Source organism: Podarcis tiliguerta (assembly GCF_965153285.1).
Source record: "Podarcis tiliguerta genome assembly, chromosome: W".
NCBI classification, from domain to species: Eukaryota; Metazoa; Chordata; class Lepidosauria; order Squamata; family Lacertidae; genus Podarcis; species Podarcis tiliguerta.
Genome location: NC_139552.1, coordinates 14,480,583 through 14,498,857, shown reverse-complemented (window position 1 = coordinate 14,498,857; position 18,275 = coordinate 14,480,583). Strand labels below are relative to the sequence as shown.

At 44.5% G+C, this 18,275-nt stretch overlaps 1 long non-coding RNA gene across 1 annotated transcript; it reads right to left on the bottom strand.

The window, feature by feature from the left end:
• Nucleotides 1-12,572: 12,572 nt before the first annotated feature.
• On the bottom strand, nucleotides 12,573-14,952 carry LOC310668913. Its single transcript, XR_014506895.1, has 2 exons — nucleotides 14,704-14,952; nucleotides 12,573-12,842 (listed from the first exon to the last, which is right to left on the bottom strand). It is a non-coding gene; the product is annotated as an uncharacterized lncRNA (long non-coding RNA).
• Nucleotides 14,953-18,275: the final 3,323 nt, after the last annotated feature.

The window sequence follows — 18,275 nt, the reverse complement described above, 5'->3', positions numbered from 1 at the left end:
ACAAGAAGAATTATGGGATGTGATTTGTATGAATGAATTGAGGCAAAGAGAACTTAATTTGAGATTGAGATCTGTGCCCGAAGTTCAAGGAGAAAATATAATGGAGAAACTAACAGCAGAGATTGCACAATGGTTAAGTATGGAAGTGGAAGACGTCAGAAAAACAATCCAAAATGCTTTCCGAATTAAAACAAGAACTGTTAAAGCAAATAAATTCCCAAGTAATTGCTTGATTATATTCAAAGATAGATAAATGAAGAATTTGATATTACATAATTATTGTTAATGACGTCCCACTTTGCTTATTGAAAAAACGTGACCCTTATAAACCACTGACACAGACATTAAGGAAGAATGAAATTGAATTTAAATGGGAATTTCCAGAAGGGATTTTCTTTTACTACAAAGGGAAGAAGTTTAAATTTACAAATGTGGATGAAACACATAAATTTCTGAGAAGATATAAGGGTCTGGGAAAGGGAGAGGGAGAGGAAACAGAAGGAGCAGGAGCAACAGGCCCGGCAGGACTGGAAGAAGAGGAAAAGGATAGTAAAGAAGAGGAAGAAGAAGAAGAAGAAGAAGAAGAAGAAGAAGAAGAAGAAGAAGAAAGACAAGTTTAAGACTTTTATACCTTTATTGGTAAAAAGAAGCACAAAATGGCACTAAAATTATGGACTTGGAATATTAACGGAATTAATGACAAAAAGAAACAAAAAAAATTCAACATTTCTTGAAAAAAAGAATTTGGACATTATTTGTTTACAATAAACTCATGTGGTGAGAAGACATAGAAAGGTATTGATTAATAAAAAATTGAGACATGAATTTATTTCATCTGATAGAAGCAGGAAGAGAGGAGTGGTTTTGTATATAAAGAATAAATTTGAAGCTCAGCAGATTTTCAAGGACGAAGAAGGTAGGATAATTGCAGTACAAGTCATATGGCAAGGTGAAAAATTGATAATAGTCGGAGTATACGCACCGAATGGAAATAAAACTGAATTTTATAAAGATTTAGAGGAAAAATTATTTGAATTTGTGGATCAGAAAATCATAATAATGGGTGATATGAATGGAGTAGTTTCAATGGAAATGGAAAGGTTGAGACTAAGTGGAAAATCGAAGGAAGGAAAACTACCTAAGCCTTTTTTTTTCTATGATTGAGAACTGTAACTTGATAGATGTTTGGAGGCTAAGACACCCATTAGATAAACAATTTACATATTTCTCAGAACCAAATTAATCAATGTCAAGAACTGATCATGTTTGGTTATCCAGTGAGTTAACTCCAAGAGTGTTAAAAATAGAAATCCAACCAAAGATACTTTCGGATCATAATGCAATAAAGTGTGAAATAAAAGGAATAGAGGAAAAATCCTTCCGATGGAGGATAAATGAGAGCTTATATGATGATCAAAAAATAGTTGAGAAAGCGCAGAAGAATTTAACAGATTACTTTGTGAATAACTGTAATAAAGGTACAAAAATGAGCACAGTATGGGATGCCAGCAAAGCAGTAATGTGAGGGTTCTTTATACAGCAGAACACTATTAAAAATAAATTCAGAGAAAAAGGGAGAGGAGAAAAGAAATATTAAAACAAATAATGGAAAATGAGAATAAATTAATTAAAAACCCAAACAGTGTGAAAATAAAACAGAATATTAAAATATTACAAACTCAATTTGCAATGATAATAAATAAAGAAGTAGAATGGAATATTAAAAGAATTAGACAAAAGAACTTTGAACATGCTAATAAGTCTGGGAAATGGCTGGCATGGCAGATTAAAAGGAGAAAGGAGCAGAATACAATTAATAAGATCATACTGGAAGGAAAAGAAATAGATAATCCAAAAGAAATCAGAAAAGGATTTGTGGACTTTTATAGACATCTATATAAAAAAAACTGGAAAAAATAACGTTAAGAAAATAGAAGACTTCTTGAGACAGAAAGAGGTGCAGAAAATTCCAACAGACGAAAAGGCCAGCCTGAATGACCCAATTGAAATAGAAGAAATAAAAGCTGCTATAAAAGACTTGAAAAGTGGAAAGACACCGGGACCGGATGGATTTACAGCAAGATACTATAAAGAAATGAAATACACCCTACTTGTGCCATTGAAATAAGTGATGAATAATATATTTAAAGAGGGGGAATTGCCAGAAACATGGAAAGAAGCATATATTACACTTATTCCAAAACAAGATTCGGATTTAACACAAGTAAAGAATTATAGGCCAATTTCTTTATTAAACAATGACTATAAATTATTTGCAAGCATATTGGCAAACAGAATGAAAAATATAGTGAATGAAATTATTCATAAGGATCAAGCAGGCTTTTTAGCTGGCAGACAGATGAAAGATAATATAAGGAACATAATTAATATAATTGAATATCTGACTGCCAGGAATGAAAAGCAAGCAATGTTAATTTTTGTGGACGCCGAGAAGGCTTTTGATAATATTTCTTGGGAGTTTATGTTAAAAAATTTGGAATTTATGGATATGGATCAATTCTTCCTAAATGGTATAAAAGCGATATATTCGGAACAGAGAGCAAAATTAATTGTAAATAATATAGTAACAGAAAATATTGAAATTACTAAAGGCACAAGACAAGGGTGTCCTCTTTCACCATTATTATTCATATCGGTACTGGAAATGAGTTGATAAAGGGTGTTACGGTCGGTCGAAATGAGTACAAAGTGAAACCCTTTGCCGATGACTTGGTATTAACAATTGAAGAACCATCTACAAGTGTTAAATAAGTATTAGAGGAGATAGAACAGTTTGGGCAGGTGGCAGGTTTTAAATTGAACCAAAAAAAACTAAGATAGTTGTTAAAAATATGAAACAGGACCTGGTTGAAGTATTGCAGCAACAAATAGGTATAGAGGTTGTTAAGAAAGTTAAATATTTAGGAATTTGGTTAACCTCCAAAAATATTGATCTATTTCAAAACAATTATACGCCAATATGGAATAGTGTTAAAAGAGATCTAGAAATATGGGGAAGGTTGAAGTTATCGTTTTGGGGTAGGATTTCATCTATAAAGATGAATGTGCTACCAAGGATGTTATTTCTGTTTCAGACAATTCCAATAATTAAGGGGGCAACAATATTCAAAGATTGGCAAAAAACAATTTCAAGGTCTATCTGGCAGGGTAAGAAGCCGAGAATACACTTTCAGTTATTAACAGATGCTAAAGAAAGAAGGATTCGAAACCGGCAGGACCATAAATTCACGGAACACTGGAGTAAATTTACGGACTACTTGAAAAGTATTCGTGAAGATCAGACGACGTTTGTAGGTTTGCAAGAAGTTTTGTGAGGAGTATTATTGGAAGTATTGCAAAAATGGAGACAGGGAAGGATGATTTGTTAAGAGATGTAAAGGCAATATAAAGTTAAGAAATGCATAAGAAGTGGTTAAAACGGTGGATCATCAAAGGTGCTGATGGAAGTCTAAAAAGATTGTATAAGTGATAAGTTTTCTGGTACATTTTATAATTTATATGTTAAAATCAATATATTTATATATATATAACAAAATGTTTACACTGAAATTCGCCTAGGGTCCTGCACTTCTCCCCATTTCCTAATTGTTTTTCTAAAAGTGCCTTCAGGGAGTGATTGGAACGTTTCACAATCGCTTGACCTGTTGAGTTCCCCTTCGCTGCAGTTTTAGATCGCTGGCGGTAGCCCAGATAAAACCAGAGAAGGTATCTATGGTGACGTAAACCGCAGAATTAGGGCTTAACAGCTTACAGCTTACAGATGTCACATCCATTTGCTATAACTGCAGTGCTTCCATGCCTCTAAGATTAACCTAATGACTGAGGCATAATTTGAATTGTTTTGCTAGAACCTTTACAGATTGATGGGGGGGGGGGGAATGTAATGTCCATTGGGTCTAAGAATGAGGAAGTTACAATTAGCTCTCGCAAGGCAGCATATGCCTGGATATTTTCTGCTGCTAACAGTGCCAAAGAATGCTCCAACTACCACACAATTGCACTCATTTCACACTCTAGCAAGGTTATGCTTAAAATTCTACAAGGAAGGCTCAAGCAGTATGTGGACCGAGAACTCCCAGAAGTGCAAGCTGGATTTAGAAGAGGCAGAGAAGATGACTTCCGGGTTGGCGCTTCTGGTTAATGGCGGATTTCCTCCGTCTCGGAGGAATCCGCTCCCTGGAAACAAGGGTCTGACCGCCACGGCGAGGCGGAGACCCGCGAAAATCCACGGTCGGAAGAAGACCGTGGGCTTGGGATTCGGCACGTACCTTTGCGCCTCCCCTACTCGCGGGGAGACCTGGTTTCGGGGCTCCAGAGCGACGTGGGGTGAGTGGCACGGTACATCGAATCGACCGCTACTTTCAGGGAGTGAAGCCGCACAGCTGTTACCAGAAAGCGCCGACTTTTCCTGTGGACATTTGGACTTTAAGTAAATTTTCGTAAGTAAATTGAATTGGATTACCAAATACTTGGATTTGGCACTTGAACGTGAAGGTCTAAACAGGAAGTCCACCTTCCGTTTTGTAAAAAGATTAAAGCAAAGCCGCTGTAAGCTGAAGCCTATGAAAGTATTTTGTAAAGTGTCAATTTTCACCATTTAAGATATTGAACACCCCCTCGGAAGCAGGGGAAGAGGGGGGAATTCTTTTGTGGACGATTGAAACCTGCAGGACAGTAAAGAAGACGACCTAATTTACCACTGTCTCGAGCCTGGGATCGGGCTGTCAAAAGGCTTTATGATTAAAAAATAATAATAACGGGGAATGGAGCACATCTTGATGGACGGTTGAACAGAGATATATATTTTTTCGTATTGATTTCGTGGTATTTGGAAGGAAGAGGAGCTGATTGGTAATCTTGTAACTGAATTCTGAACTGAAAATAACAAAAAATAGAAACTGTTGCCGATAGAGGGAGCTTCAGAAACTGTTGTGACTGTTACATTTCTGAGGCGGAAAATTTCATTACATGGAGGCTGTGAAATAAGCAGCCTTGAAGAACTTTAAGATAACACTGGAAAAACAAGAAGCTCCTGGGAACATGGCTGACAAAATAACTGCTCTGTTGGAACAAGTGATAAAGACAGTGGGTACCCTTGAACAGAGTGTCTCTGGCTTGGAACAAAATGTTTCTGCTTTGGAACAGAAAGTGAGTAATTCAACAGGTGCTGCTCGGGATGTGGAACCAACTTTGAAAGGGCAAGTATTGGAGAAGAGTATGGGACAACCAAAACAACCTGTTTTGTCTTTGCAAGACGAAATTCATGTGGAAGCCTTAGCATCAGTGTTTCAAATTGATGGACATAAATTGAAGTTCGAGGTTATGGACGTTGAAAGTCAGATCTGGAGAGGCAGTGCCCCACTTGGACTGAGTAAGGCAAGATGGATGGTTTTTTTGCTGGAGGGTGGCACTGCGGGAAAGCTTGGAAAAATGGATTTCCGTAACCTCAAAGAGACTGTGGAGTATGCCTGGGAATACCTTCTGGATTATAAATTTGAACATGGAGCTTGGGCAAGCATGTTGAAATTGAACAAAGGAGCCGCTGAGAAAAAAGCCCTTTGGGATTTAATTTTAGGTTTTGAAAGAAACTTGCAGACAGACCAGGGAGAAGAGTTAAGAGCCTCGGACATAAGAGCACCAGGTTGAGGGAATTAATGGAAATGACAGAAAAGACTGATAATTAGTAGAAAAGACTGATAAAATCCGAAACCAGGGGGAAGAGATGGTGGGGAAAAATTGGGAATTTTCTAAAATAGCATTGAGTATAAAATTCCATAATTAAGGAATGTTGGGAGGTGGTGGAATGAATTTATTGGACTTTAGTGGAAATATGATAAGGATTTGTGACATTAGGATTTAAGGGTATAAGACTTAAGGGTTTTTTCTTTTCTCTCTTTATTAGATTGGAGTATAGATAATTTTCTAGATGGTTGATGGGAGGATAAGGTTTAAATGGATTAAGATAAATAAGTGAGTAAACAGTGAAAGATGGAAAGAATTTGCTGATTTAATTAATAATTGGAATACAAAAAGGGAGGTGGGAGGAGGTCGAGGAAATAAGTTACACAAGGATGAAATTTTGAAAAATGGAAGTGTTTTCTTTTTTAAATGTCTTTTTTTTTGCTTTTTTCTTGTTGGTGGGGTGGGGGGGAGGTTTTCTATGTATTTTTTTATTCTTGTTTTTTTTCTATTCTATTGTATTTTGTCTTTTTTAATTTTTTGTATTTGTGAAAAATGAAATAAATATTATTTAAAAAGAAATAGAAGAGGCAGAGGAACCAGAGAAAAAATTGCAAACATGCGCTGGATTATGGAGAAAGCTAGAGAGTTCCAGAAAGACATCTACTTCTGCTTCATTGACTATGCAAAAGCCTTTGACTGTGTCGACCACAGCAAACTATGGCAAGTTCTTAAAGAAATGGGAGTGCCTGATCACCTCATCTGTCTCCTGAGAAATCTCTATGTGGGACAAGAAGCTACAGTTAGAACTGGATATGGAACAACTGATTGGTTCAAAATTGGGAAAGGAGTACGACACGGCTGTATATTGTCTCCCTGCTTATTTAACTTATATGCATAATTCATTATGCGAAAGGCTGGGCTGGATGAATCCCAAGCCGGAATTAAGATTGCCGGAATAAATATCAACAACCCCAGATATGCAGATGACACAACCTTGATGGCAGAAAGTGAGGAGGAATTAAAAAACCTTTTATTGAGGGTAAAAGAGGAGAGCGCAAAATATGGTCTGAAGCTCAACATAAAAAAAACCAACAAAACGAAGATCATGGCCACTGGTCCCATCACCTCCTGGCAAATAGAAGGGGAAGAAATGGAGGCAGTGAGATAGTTTACTTTATTGGGCTCCGTGATCACTGCAGATGGTGACAGCAGCCACGAAATTAAAAGACACCTGCTTCTTGGGAGAAAAGCAATGACAAACCTAGACAGCATCTTAAAAAGTAGAGACATCACCTTGCCAACAAAGGTCTATATAGTAAAAGCTATGGTTTTCCCAGTAGTGATGTATGGAAGTGAGAGCTGGACCATAAAGAAGGCTGATCGCCGAAGAATTGATGCTTTAGAATTATGGTGCTGGATGAGACTCTTGAGAGTCCCATGGACTGCAAGAAGAACAAACCTATCCATTCTTAAGGAAATCAGCCCTGAGTGCTCACTGGAAGGACAGATTGTGAAGCTGAGGCTCCAATACTTTGGCCACCTCATGAGAAGAGAAGACTCCCTGGAAAAGACCCTGATGTTGGGAAAGATGGAGGGCACAAGGAAAAGGGGACGACAGAGGACAAGATGGTTGGATAGTGTTCTCGAAGCTACCAGCATGAGTTTGACCAAACTGCGGGAGGCAGTGGAAGACAGAAGTGCCTGGCGTGCTCTGGTCCATGGGGTCACGAAGAGTCGGACACGACTAAACAACTAAACAACAACAACAACGTTGTGAGGGAGAACACACCTAGAGACTCCATTGAGTTCATCTCCTTCTGCATCGCCTCATGCCATTTGCTGGCTTCTTCCTGAGGCAGTTTCTGAACATCCTCAAAGATTTCAGGTTCACATTGAGCCACACCAACCCACACACTTGTGGCCTCAAACCTGTCAGGCAGTTTACCCTTCGTGGTTCGGGTTGATCTCCTCAGCGTGAGCTCTGGTACCCCCTCTGACCCACTAGGGCCTGCCAGACCATCCCCAGTGTCAGAAAACTCCCCCTCTGACCTGCTGTGTCTTTTGAACCTTACAGCTGGACCTGTGGAGGTGAGGATGGCTCACCCTTTGGCTCAGACTTGACAGTGGCCTTTGGAGGGGTTCTGGGCCGCTCCTTCTCTGGACTCTTTTGCTCTGGACTCTGTTGCTCAGCAACAGGATCAGTTCCCACCTCCACCTCCTCATCTGAGTCAAGAAACTGTTCTGAAAGAACATCTGGGTTACCATTTGTGCGTGTCCACCCACTTTGCTCACAATTTTACTCCTGTGATCCAGTCTTTAATCAATGCAGCAGCTTCCCCTTTGTGTTTAATCGAAAACACCCAAGGGTTCTTCAAAAAATCATCCACCAAAAGCAAAACGTATTTGGACCCATGCAGACTGGCTACTGGCATTGGGCCACACAAATCTGCATGCACTAGCTCAAGGGGCTTGCTTGTATCTCTGCTAGACCTGGAATATGAGCATGTTTTTACCTTGGATTGCTTACAGGCTCTGCCATCTAAAAACTTATCACATCCCTTTATTTTACACCCCTCTGTACACTCTGGGGCCTTCTTGACATAATTCCAACAAGAATGTGCCAGTCTGCGATGCCATAAGTGCATACACCCATCATGTGGCGGGACGTTTGCGCACTGCACCTGTGTTACCTCAGGGGGGTCATCATCTGCAATAGGCAACTCAAGCACGAACAGCCTATTCTTGCATTCAACACTGAACAGGTGTTTCCCATCCCTGGAAAAAGAACACATGTTATTTTCAAAACAGACACGGAAACCGTCAGCTACCAAAGCAGATATGGATAAAAGACAGTTGGCCATTTCTGGAATCACAAAAGCTTGAACCTCATGGTCCAAGCATGAACAGTACAGAGTCCCAGACTGAGTCAGTGGGCATCTGCTTCCATCTGCCAGCGACACAAATCTTCCACTTTGCACAGTCTTGCAGTTCCAAAGAAGCCCAGCAGATGGCACTAAAGTGTGCGTGGCACCTGTGTCAACAATATAGGAGAGGCTGTCTTCCTGTTTGGATTTCACTACTGCCATTGAAGCAGCCAGATGATACAGCGTTGTTTTCTCCTTACTTTCGCCTCGACTAGAGCATTTGGCAGTCTTCCCATGCCTCTGCGCCTGGGAACCGTCTCTAATCTGCATTCCTTTCCGGCTGACCTTGGGTTCCTGAGCCTCTGCAGGACAATCTCTCACGAGATGTGACGTGGACCCACAGCGAAAACAGTGTTTGGAAACAAGGGCTTTTACAGAGCTCTCATTGCTTCTCCCTGCACCCCCACTCCTGGGTGCACAGCCTCCAGAGGAACAGCCTGCGTCTGCTTTCCTCTCAGCTCTATGCCTCCTTTCCTGTCCATCCCATGGATGTGTCGAAGCACAGAAAGCTTCCAGGAATGTGGCCTTCAGCCTCCACCGGGCCTTTGGCCCCCTCTCGGTCCTTGGCTCCCCTGTGGCTTTGCACGCCCTCTCCAGTGCCTGCCAAGCGACCAGGGCCTTCTTGATACCGTCAAGATGAGGCAACATCAAAGCGTCCACACTCAGCCTTAGCATGCTCAGCACACCCTGATCCCTTTCCAGAGCAGCTGCCACGTCTGCCTCAGTAGCACTCTCAGCAGCCTGAGATGGTGGGGTTTGCATGCATTGCCAGAGCTGTTGTCCCAACAGCCAGTACTTCATCCTTATGGACCACTCCTCCAAATTGGGGCCAGTCAGCCTTTCAAAAGGCACATCATGCGATTGCTGCTGTTGTGCCATCTTCCCGGGGCTATAAGCTTACTCACCCTTTCTGCCGGCCGGTGCTTCAAAGATGCTTCTTGCAGCAAGCCCTCCAAGGTTCTGCCACAGGGTTTTCCCCACACCACACCTCCATGCCTCCCACTGGTGCTTGCAGACCTCTTGGGTGCTTTTACCTGACTATAGTGTGTCCTTGAATTCTGATAATGTATCTTGCGTGCCTGGATGGAGGATGGAGAGGGGTATGTGGATGAATGTGCAGAAACTAGCTTATTTTACAAAGCGTAAAAATTGCATTCATTGCTCTGCCCACTTTCACCTCTGGCTCTTTCAACCACCTTCTAAGTGCCCCTGCTACCCTCCAAGGTTTCCCAGAATGGAATATAGCCCTCAAGGCTGAAAGGTGCCCCCCCCCCCGCCTACCCTAGACAGCCTAGGAATGAGGCAGCATCTGAAGAACCTCTAAGTCCAATTCACATCTGTCTGATCATTGAGATAATCATTGGAGTCCCCAGTCTGAATCCCTCCACCTTCAGTGGTGAGGTGGATGGGTAGCAGCAACAGGGCCTTTGGGTGGTGGCCCCTTATGCGCTGGACTAATTTCTGCTACCAAGGCAGACAGCCAGGGTGCAGAAGGGGTAAAGTGAGAGGATGTGGAGCTGAGGAACTGAACAAAGACAGAGCCTACATAATGAATACAAACAGAAGGAAGCAACTGAATTTTTGCCTTTCCACCTGTACTGCTTAAAATTTTAACTAGCTTGCTTTCAAGCCAGAATTGTTTGGATGGTCTGCAGTGACAGCGGGCAACTTACAGCATATATAAAAAATTGTAGCACATCAGACATTAAAAATTTCCCGATACAGGGCTGCCTTCCAATGTCTTATTTTATAGTCAAGATAGTTGTTTATTTCCTTTACATTTGATGGGAGGGCTTTCCACAGTTTCTTCAGTTTAATATTAACCTGCTGCGGATTCTTGTTTTATAACAGAGTTGAGGGAACCTTTATTCAGGCTGGGGGGCCACACTCCCCTGTGGGGAGCTTCTTGGGGTCTGCAAGGCAGTGGTGGACAGGGCTATAGGCAAAAATGGACAATCAGTGTGACTTTTGTACAATAGGTTTCTAACACATACCTCTTTCTGTCTCCTTCCAGAGCAGCTTCTTCCCAGAGTGGCCCCAGTGGCGCCTGTACAGATCCAAGCACAGGCTGAAGGTCTTCCCACACTCCTGGCACTGGTACAGCTTCTCTCCTGTGCGAATCCTCTGGTGCTTGGTGAGGACCTGACTCTGCTGAAAGCACATCTTGCACTCAATGCACTGGTAGCATTTGCAGGCACATGTGCTAAACCCTGTCTTGTGGTGCCTACCCTTCCCCCCCCCAAAGAACAAGACAAGATACCAGAGTATGGGTTTAAATTGGCCACAACTTTATTGAGCTTCAGAAGTGGGAAACTTGGCACAGGCCTTGGCAGGTAACCCTCTCAGCCCCTTCTGGCTGAGGACATGCAGGCTGATGAGGTACAGTGAGAGGGGACTGCAAAGCACAAACTTACACAGCATGCCCTTCCACTAACCTCAGCCTGGGAGTTTGACCTACATGCCGCTGCTCTAGGGCCAGGGACTTCTGGTTTTTGCCCTTTAACTGGCCCTGCAAACGCTGCCGCTTGGGAAGGGAGCATGAATGCATTCCCCCCAACTTGATGATAGACTAAAGGATTCCTTGCCAAGGCCTAAAACTGCCACCTGAGGCCCTAAGGGCCTCGCCTCCAAGAGTCCCACAACCGATGACCAATCATCCATGCTCTGCCATCAAACCCTGTTGTCTACCCAGTCCCTGAGGACTTGTCGCAAGTCGTGCAGCCAAGTGGGGTCAGGTGTACTCCATCCGCTCTGAATAGGCCGGCCTTATCTGCCGTGATGGTGGGATGTGGAATAGAGAATCCACCAATTAGCCGCATCGTATTGTGCATGGCCCTGTTGATTTTCCCCACAGCATAATGAATGTGAGAGGGATTGGAAACTCCTCTCCAGCGCAGGTGGGGGAGGAGATTGGACCAGCCAATGGTCATTGTTGGATACAAGGCATGCAAGTATTCTATATCTGCCCTTGCAGCAAGGATCAGGGCAATGCCTTTTTGTTCTACTAGATTTTTCTCTCCCAAGTGTAAAATCAAGACCCTCAGAGGGCCATGTGCCGCCGCAGCACTATGCAGCATGGGCATCAAGCTTGGCCAACGCATGCCCCGCCGGGCCTTCCAATAAATGCATACCTTGGGGTGGATGTTAAGGTTACGGCCCCCATTGTGTGACCGGGCATAACCCGCTACCCAATGGACAATGCTATGCCCTACAACCCAGATCTTCATGGTGGGCAAACCTGTAAGAAAATTAAATTGCAAGCAATAAGGAGGAGGAACTGGGACGAATGTAGCTTTTATAGGTTGCCGAGTGCCAGCGCCCCAGTGTCTTGATGCGGGTGGGGTCCCAACCCTGGACTGCCGCTGAAGTGGCAGCCCCAGTACAGAAGGCGTGCCCGGAATATTCTTGGGGATTAACTCCACAGGCCACTATGACTCTGTGCAAGACTGCCATGAATTGGGATCGTTTCAAAGGATGCGTGTTTGCGTGTATGAAGAAAGGGCCCTTGCACTTGGGCTGGACCTTGAAGAAGCGGTGTGTATTCTGATATCGGCAGGGGCCATCCTGTTCCATCAGGGACAGCACCAGCGTGACCCCTTTCCGCAATTGGTCAGTTTTTGAGGACCGAATCCTGACATTCAAAGTATCCCCAGAGAACTTAATGTTGGTGTCTGCCAACCCTGATTGAGGAGCCCCAGCTGCCAAACACTCCCCAATGCTCGTGGTACTAAAGAAGGCATGGGAGAATGCTGCCCAAAAGAGACAAGTTTCAAAATTTGACCAGATCTCTGGTAATTTTTTCCAAATTAGAATGAGTGAGTCAATAGTGATAGGCTTCCTGATGTGCGGGAATGATGCGACGCCACCCAGCCAGCAGCTTCTTGACGTGGAAGCTGTCACAGGGGTCCAGCCAACGAAGGAATTTACAAAAGAATGAGATAGCTGCCCTGTAAAGCATTAAAGTTTTAATGGCAAGGCCCTTGCACTTTAGGAGCACCAGAAATTGAAGCACCTCCTTCTCGGAAGCACGCCATGCTATGGAGCCACGAAAACACCCGAAGGCGTCCCAGGCCCTGGAATAAGAACGTCTAGTGGAGGGTGCTAATGCTGACAACACTCCCTGGTTTACTTCTCGCTTCCAATCTCCCACAGATCGTCTGGGAAGGCGTCCGGGGTCTGGGCTGCATCTGGTGCCAGGTCGCGGAAACACTCCATCTGGAAACGAGATAATGAATCAGCAATATTATTATTAAGACCAGGTATGAAATGGGCTGTGAAGGAAATATTGTGGTGCAGGCACTCCAGCATGAACAGGCGCAGCACCCTTATCACCCTGTCAGACGTTGCCGACTGCCTGGATATAACTCTTACCACCGCTTGATTGTCAGACCAGAAACAGACCCTGGAATTTGAGAAGAGGGTTCCCCAGATGCAAATGGCGACTAGAATAGGGAAAAACTCAAGAAAGGTTAAATCACTAGTGATGCCTGCTACATGCCAAGAAGATAGCCACAGTTGGGCACACCAATGGCCCCTGAAGAACATGCCAAAACCATAGCGGCCAGGAGCATCAGAATGAACCTGGAACTCCACCCCAGGGTTAAGGCTTTTCTGCCAAAATGAGACCCCATTATAATCCTGCAAGAATGCAAGCCAAATCTTCACATCATCCTTTATCTGCTTTGTCACCCTGATGTGATGGTGGGGGGCTACCCCCCTGGGCTGTGAGCCACGCCAAACGGACACAGAAAGCACGGCCTGGCACAATTACCCTACATGCAAAATTGAGATGGCCCAATAGGGATTGAACCTGGCAAAGGGTAGTCTTTTTAACCCCCAGCATTGCTCTCAGCAACGCTTTTAGGGATTCCAGCTTGGTCTGCGGGAGGCGCGATGATTGCTGATGTGTGTCCAGTTCAATACCCAAGTAGGAAAGGATCGTAGAAGGGCCCGTGGTCTTGTCGGCAGCCAAAGGTATGCCAAAGTCCGCTCCTGAGTCTCCCTTTGTGTCCTTGGATCCAAAAGCCCTTTTTTGGAAGTGTGGTGCCACTACTTCGGACCAGATGTCACTGTCCTTAATGTCCCAACGCGCCTTGGGGTCTTCAGCAGCCCTCTCACGGAACTCCTCATCTTACGCTAAAGCTGCCGAGTCCCCCACCATTTTTCTGGCTTTTAAAATAATGCCTTGGTAGTTAGCCAAGTGCCATGCCTTGTTGGGGTAAGCAGCGACCACCAACCCCATTGTAATTTTATGTAAGCGGTTAAACAATTGTCAGAAGGGAGTGTGGTTGCTCACGAAGATAACAGCCAGGACTTTGGCATGTCTCTACAGGTTTTATTGAGTGCAAAACTTATGTACAGTGCAGAAGTCCAAAAACCATGTCTGCCTTAATCGCTAGCAGATTCCGGAATTGCCTTCTTCCTGTTTGCGCTCCAGCATAAAAGCCTGGGGAAACCCCCTCTCCTCCTCTTTTCCTTACGTGAAATTCCCTGGCCAAAACTATGCAAAGGAAGAGGCACATCCACTTCCCTGGGAGTGGTGTTTTGGCTCCCCTCAGCATGACTGAGCCTTTGCCTCACCGCCCTTTCTTTCGTCTTCCATGTCTCCTGAAAGCTCCCCCTCCCAGACTCTGACGAAGTGCAGCTGCTCAACAGAGGAGGAGGCTGTCTGTACGTTCCTGTCTCTCCCCTCTCCCCTGAAAGCAGACCCATGACACCAATTATCGAATGTTCTATCAACATCCACTGCCTTGTCCTTCTTACGACGCGATTCCGGCTTAAACTTGGAACTACAAGAAGCCGGGGACAGCAGGGAAAACATATCCATAAATTCCCCATTTAGGATGCGATTGCGAAGATTCTTTTTAAGCCGGATGCCGGGTGGCTGATCTGTGCGCTTGAAGTTTGACACCCGCACCCTCCCTTTTGCATCCAGCCCATCCTCCCCACATGGCTCCCTGGCGCGGCGATGATGCCGGGTGCAACGTTCCCATATCCAACTAGGAAGGCCAGGAGCCTTATGGGTAGTACCCTTTACAGCATTCTTCCAACTCGCCACAGGAGGAATCACACATACCTGAAAGATCTGAAGAATCCGAAGTGTCCCTCTTGCACTTACACCCATGCTTCCTTGATCTGCACGACCTCTTCTTCCTGTGTCGTGTTCTGCGCTAATCAAGGCTGGAGGAGTTGTCTGGTGAACTCGAAACAGGTGACCTATGCCTACGCCTACCCTTTCGAGAGCATCAACAAGGGGACTTAGACCTATCTAAATGCTCCTCAGTCCAGGCCAGGCAATGCCGCAGGCTGTGGTTCTGGTGCAGTAATTCCTTCCTGCCGGAAGACAAGGCCCTTTTTTAATCCTATTGGCTGCTTTTACGGCGTTGCTAGGGGTGCCCTTCGCTGCGGCTTTAGGGGTGTCCACCGCTACGGCTTCATGTGTGTGAAGGGAGCCTTCCCTTTGTTCAGCAGCCATGGCTAGAGACATAATGCACCTTGAAGTGAGCCACTACAGACCTGAGTAAGATGGACAGGTGTTTTGTTTTTTAAAAATACTTATTATACTACTATATTGGTTATTTTCCTACAAGAGTAACTTGATTGCAATCAGAAGATATGGGAGGGGGGTAGAGACAGAACCAGCCAACCTAACTGTGCACACATACTAAAACTGCAAAAGAGAGTAACAAGTTAGCTCACATCCATATGCTCTGGAATCCTGTGGAGTAGACCCTCCAAGGATCGAATAGTGCCACCCCCATAACGGGGGGGGGGGGGGGCAACAACTTCCACCCTAAAAGCGCACTGCACATGAAGCCTGTAGCCAGAGCGATCGCAAAATATCAAACATCGCAAATGTGGCCTAGACATGCCCCCCAAGCCTCCTAAAAGAACGGCCTACGGTTGAGAGCGGTGGCAGCAGAAAGAAAGCTGCCATGGGGCCTACAGCTGCTAGGAGCACACACCCCCCCCCCCATGGCGAGTGGTGTGGCAGATGAGCCCACGCACCCACACCACACTTCCGCAGGGAGAAAAGGGGCAGAGGCCACAAATGCTGAAAAGAGGCTGCTGCCTGCTGAACCAAAAGCCGCCATGCGGCCCACTGCCAGGGCGCCCACCACCCTCTCGGGCCCGGCGACACGCCCCCCCCCCCTAGTGAGCAGTGGCAGTGGAGGGGCCTTACACCCCCTCCCCAGCGCCAGCGCCACTGAAAACAATCAAGGAAGGCTGGCAAGCAGCCTGTAACAAACAACGCAAAAGACTTACCTCAACCTGGTTGCTCACACATCCTGCAACCTGGAAGATGATCGATCCTGGAAGGAAGAAAACCAAGTGAGGCTTGGTCAAAAGGGTCAGCCTCTTTTCTTTGGCGGGTCAAAAGCCAACCCAAGCAGGTGGGAGGCACCCGTCCAGGTGAGCCCCCACTCGGTGCCGCAAACCCTGCCCACCTGTAGGGAAGGGAGGGCGAAAATTCTCAGCAGCGTGACTCTTAAGATCCTGGTGTTATAAGAATTTTAAGGTCTTTTATATATAAATAGATGTTCATAAACGTACCAAGCAAACACATACAAATATGTAAACCACATGTCTAAAACCCACAGAAAAGTCCTGAAACCATTTTCTCTCTCCCAAAATGACCTCAAGTATTTCTCTGCAAGGTCGAAGAAAATGGACAATCTCCACATTGTCCCTTTCACAAATCTTGTCTTAAGGGCACATTTAGGATACGAATAGGGTGTGAGCCTGTGACCTGGATTCAGGATTTGAGTAACAAAAGAGTGGCCAGGATGCCCAGGTAATCTAATCAAGCAACTTAGCAGACAAGAGAAAAAAACAACGCACTCAGATTTCTGTTGTAGACTGCCCTTTCTGTGATGTATGCATGATGTTTCTGGGGGTGGTCTTGGACTCCAGGGCGGGCAATTTTAAATGTATATATAAGGGCTTGCACACCTTTATCTGGGGTCCCTCCCCCGCTTCTGTGTGTGGGGGGGAGCACCCTGTTGCAACAGCTTTAATAAAGATCAGGTTTGTGGCCGCTTTGCTTTTGTATATCCTGGTCTGATCTCTGTTCATTTCCTGACCGGTTTGAGCCTTAAAATGTACGCTCTCTCTGAAGGTCCAGTCTTCTTAAGAAGCTGAACCCCTTGAAGAGACCCCATTTTTATGCTTATTTCACTGGTGAAGGGCCAAGGCCGGGGAGATGTTTCTTGCCCCTGAGGGTATAAGCTTGCCTGCTAAAGATCTTACCATTTGGCTTACCTCCTGCAGCAGTGCTGGAGCCCTGAATCTTAGGGTGCCCTGGGTCATGATGGACAGCCGAAGGGTTATGATGGGCAGCTTAAGAGGCTTCCTCCTTCATCAGCACTTCGGCTAGATCTTTTGCTGCCATAACCTGCAGAGCACACTCCTGCTCCCTGTCATGTCTCTGGAAAAGGATGCCATTGCCTCTTGCAGGGGAACTCCTTTTCAGCTCATCATTCTTTTGAGAGGGAGTCTCCACCTCTTTTTCACTGAGGATCATCTCACTATCTGCAGTAAGAAAACAAACTATGATTCAGCTCCTGTCCCTGTTCTGAAAACAAAGGAGTAATGATCACAGAGGGAGTGGAAAGCAATGCCTGTGCTGAGGGTGGTGGGTTAAATACAAAATGTGAGTTATTGGGGTTTATTGGTGTTATAAGAATTCTAAGGTCTCAAATATAAAACACATTTTCATAAATGTACAAGGCAAACACATACATAACTATATAAACCACTGAAATAGGGCAGGAGAACAATCTTGAAGCCATTTTGACTCTCCCAAATTAACCTCAAATCTTTCTCTGCGAGGAGGAAGGAAATGGGAAAGGTTTTCCAATTGTCTTTTGACTGTAGGGGCTCACACCTCCCTTTTCAAATACAGTCTGGCAAGGATCTGTTAATCTGAGCACACAGATCCACAGGGGCAGCAGATCTAATCTCCAAGGAATGCATCACCCGCTGTATTCAATAGCACTTACCTGTAGTTTGTTTATCAAACTGTTTTAGTCACCAAAACAGCAGGCTTAGTGATTAACTTGAGTCATTCAATAAAATTATCTGTACAATTTTTGGTTGCCATCTGAACAAGTTTCCCCATGAATAAACATGTACTGTATACAGGTGAAAGTCGGAAAATTAGAATATCGTGGAAAAGTTCATTTATTTCAGTAATTCAACTTAAAAGGTGAAACTAATATATGAGATAGACTCATGACATGCAAAGCGAGATATGTCAAGCCTTTATTTGTTATAATTGTGATGATCATGGCGTACAGCTGATGAAAACCCCAAATTAACAATCTCAGAAAATTAGAATATTAAATGAAATCAGCAAAGCATGGATTGCAAATAGAGCAATATTGGACTTCTGAGAAGTAGAAGCATGCATATGTACTCAGTACTTAGTTTGGACTCCCTTTGCATCAATTACTGCCTCAATGCGGCGTGGCATGGATGCAATCAGCCTGTGGCACTGCTGAGGTATTATGGAAGTCCAGGATGCTTCAATAGCAGCCTTCAGCTCTTCTGCATTGCTCGGTCTCATGTCTCTCATCTTGGCAATGCCCCATAGATTCTCTATGGGGTTCAGGTCAGGCGAGTTTGCTGGCCAGTCAAGCACAGTAA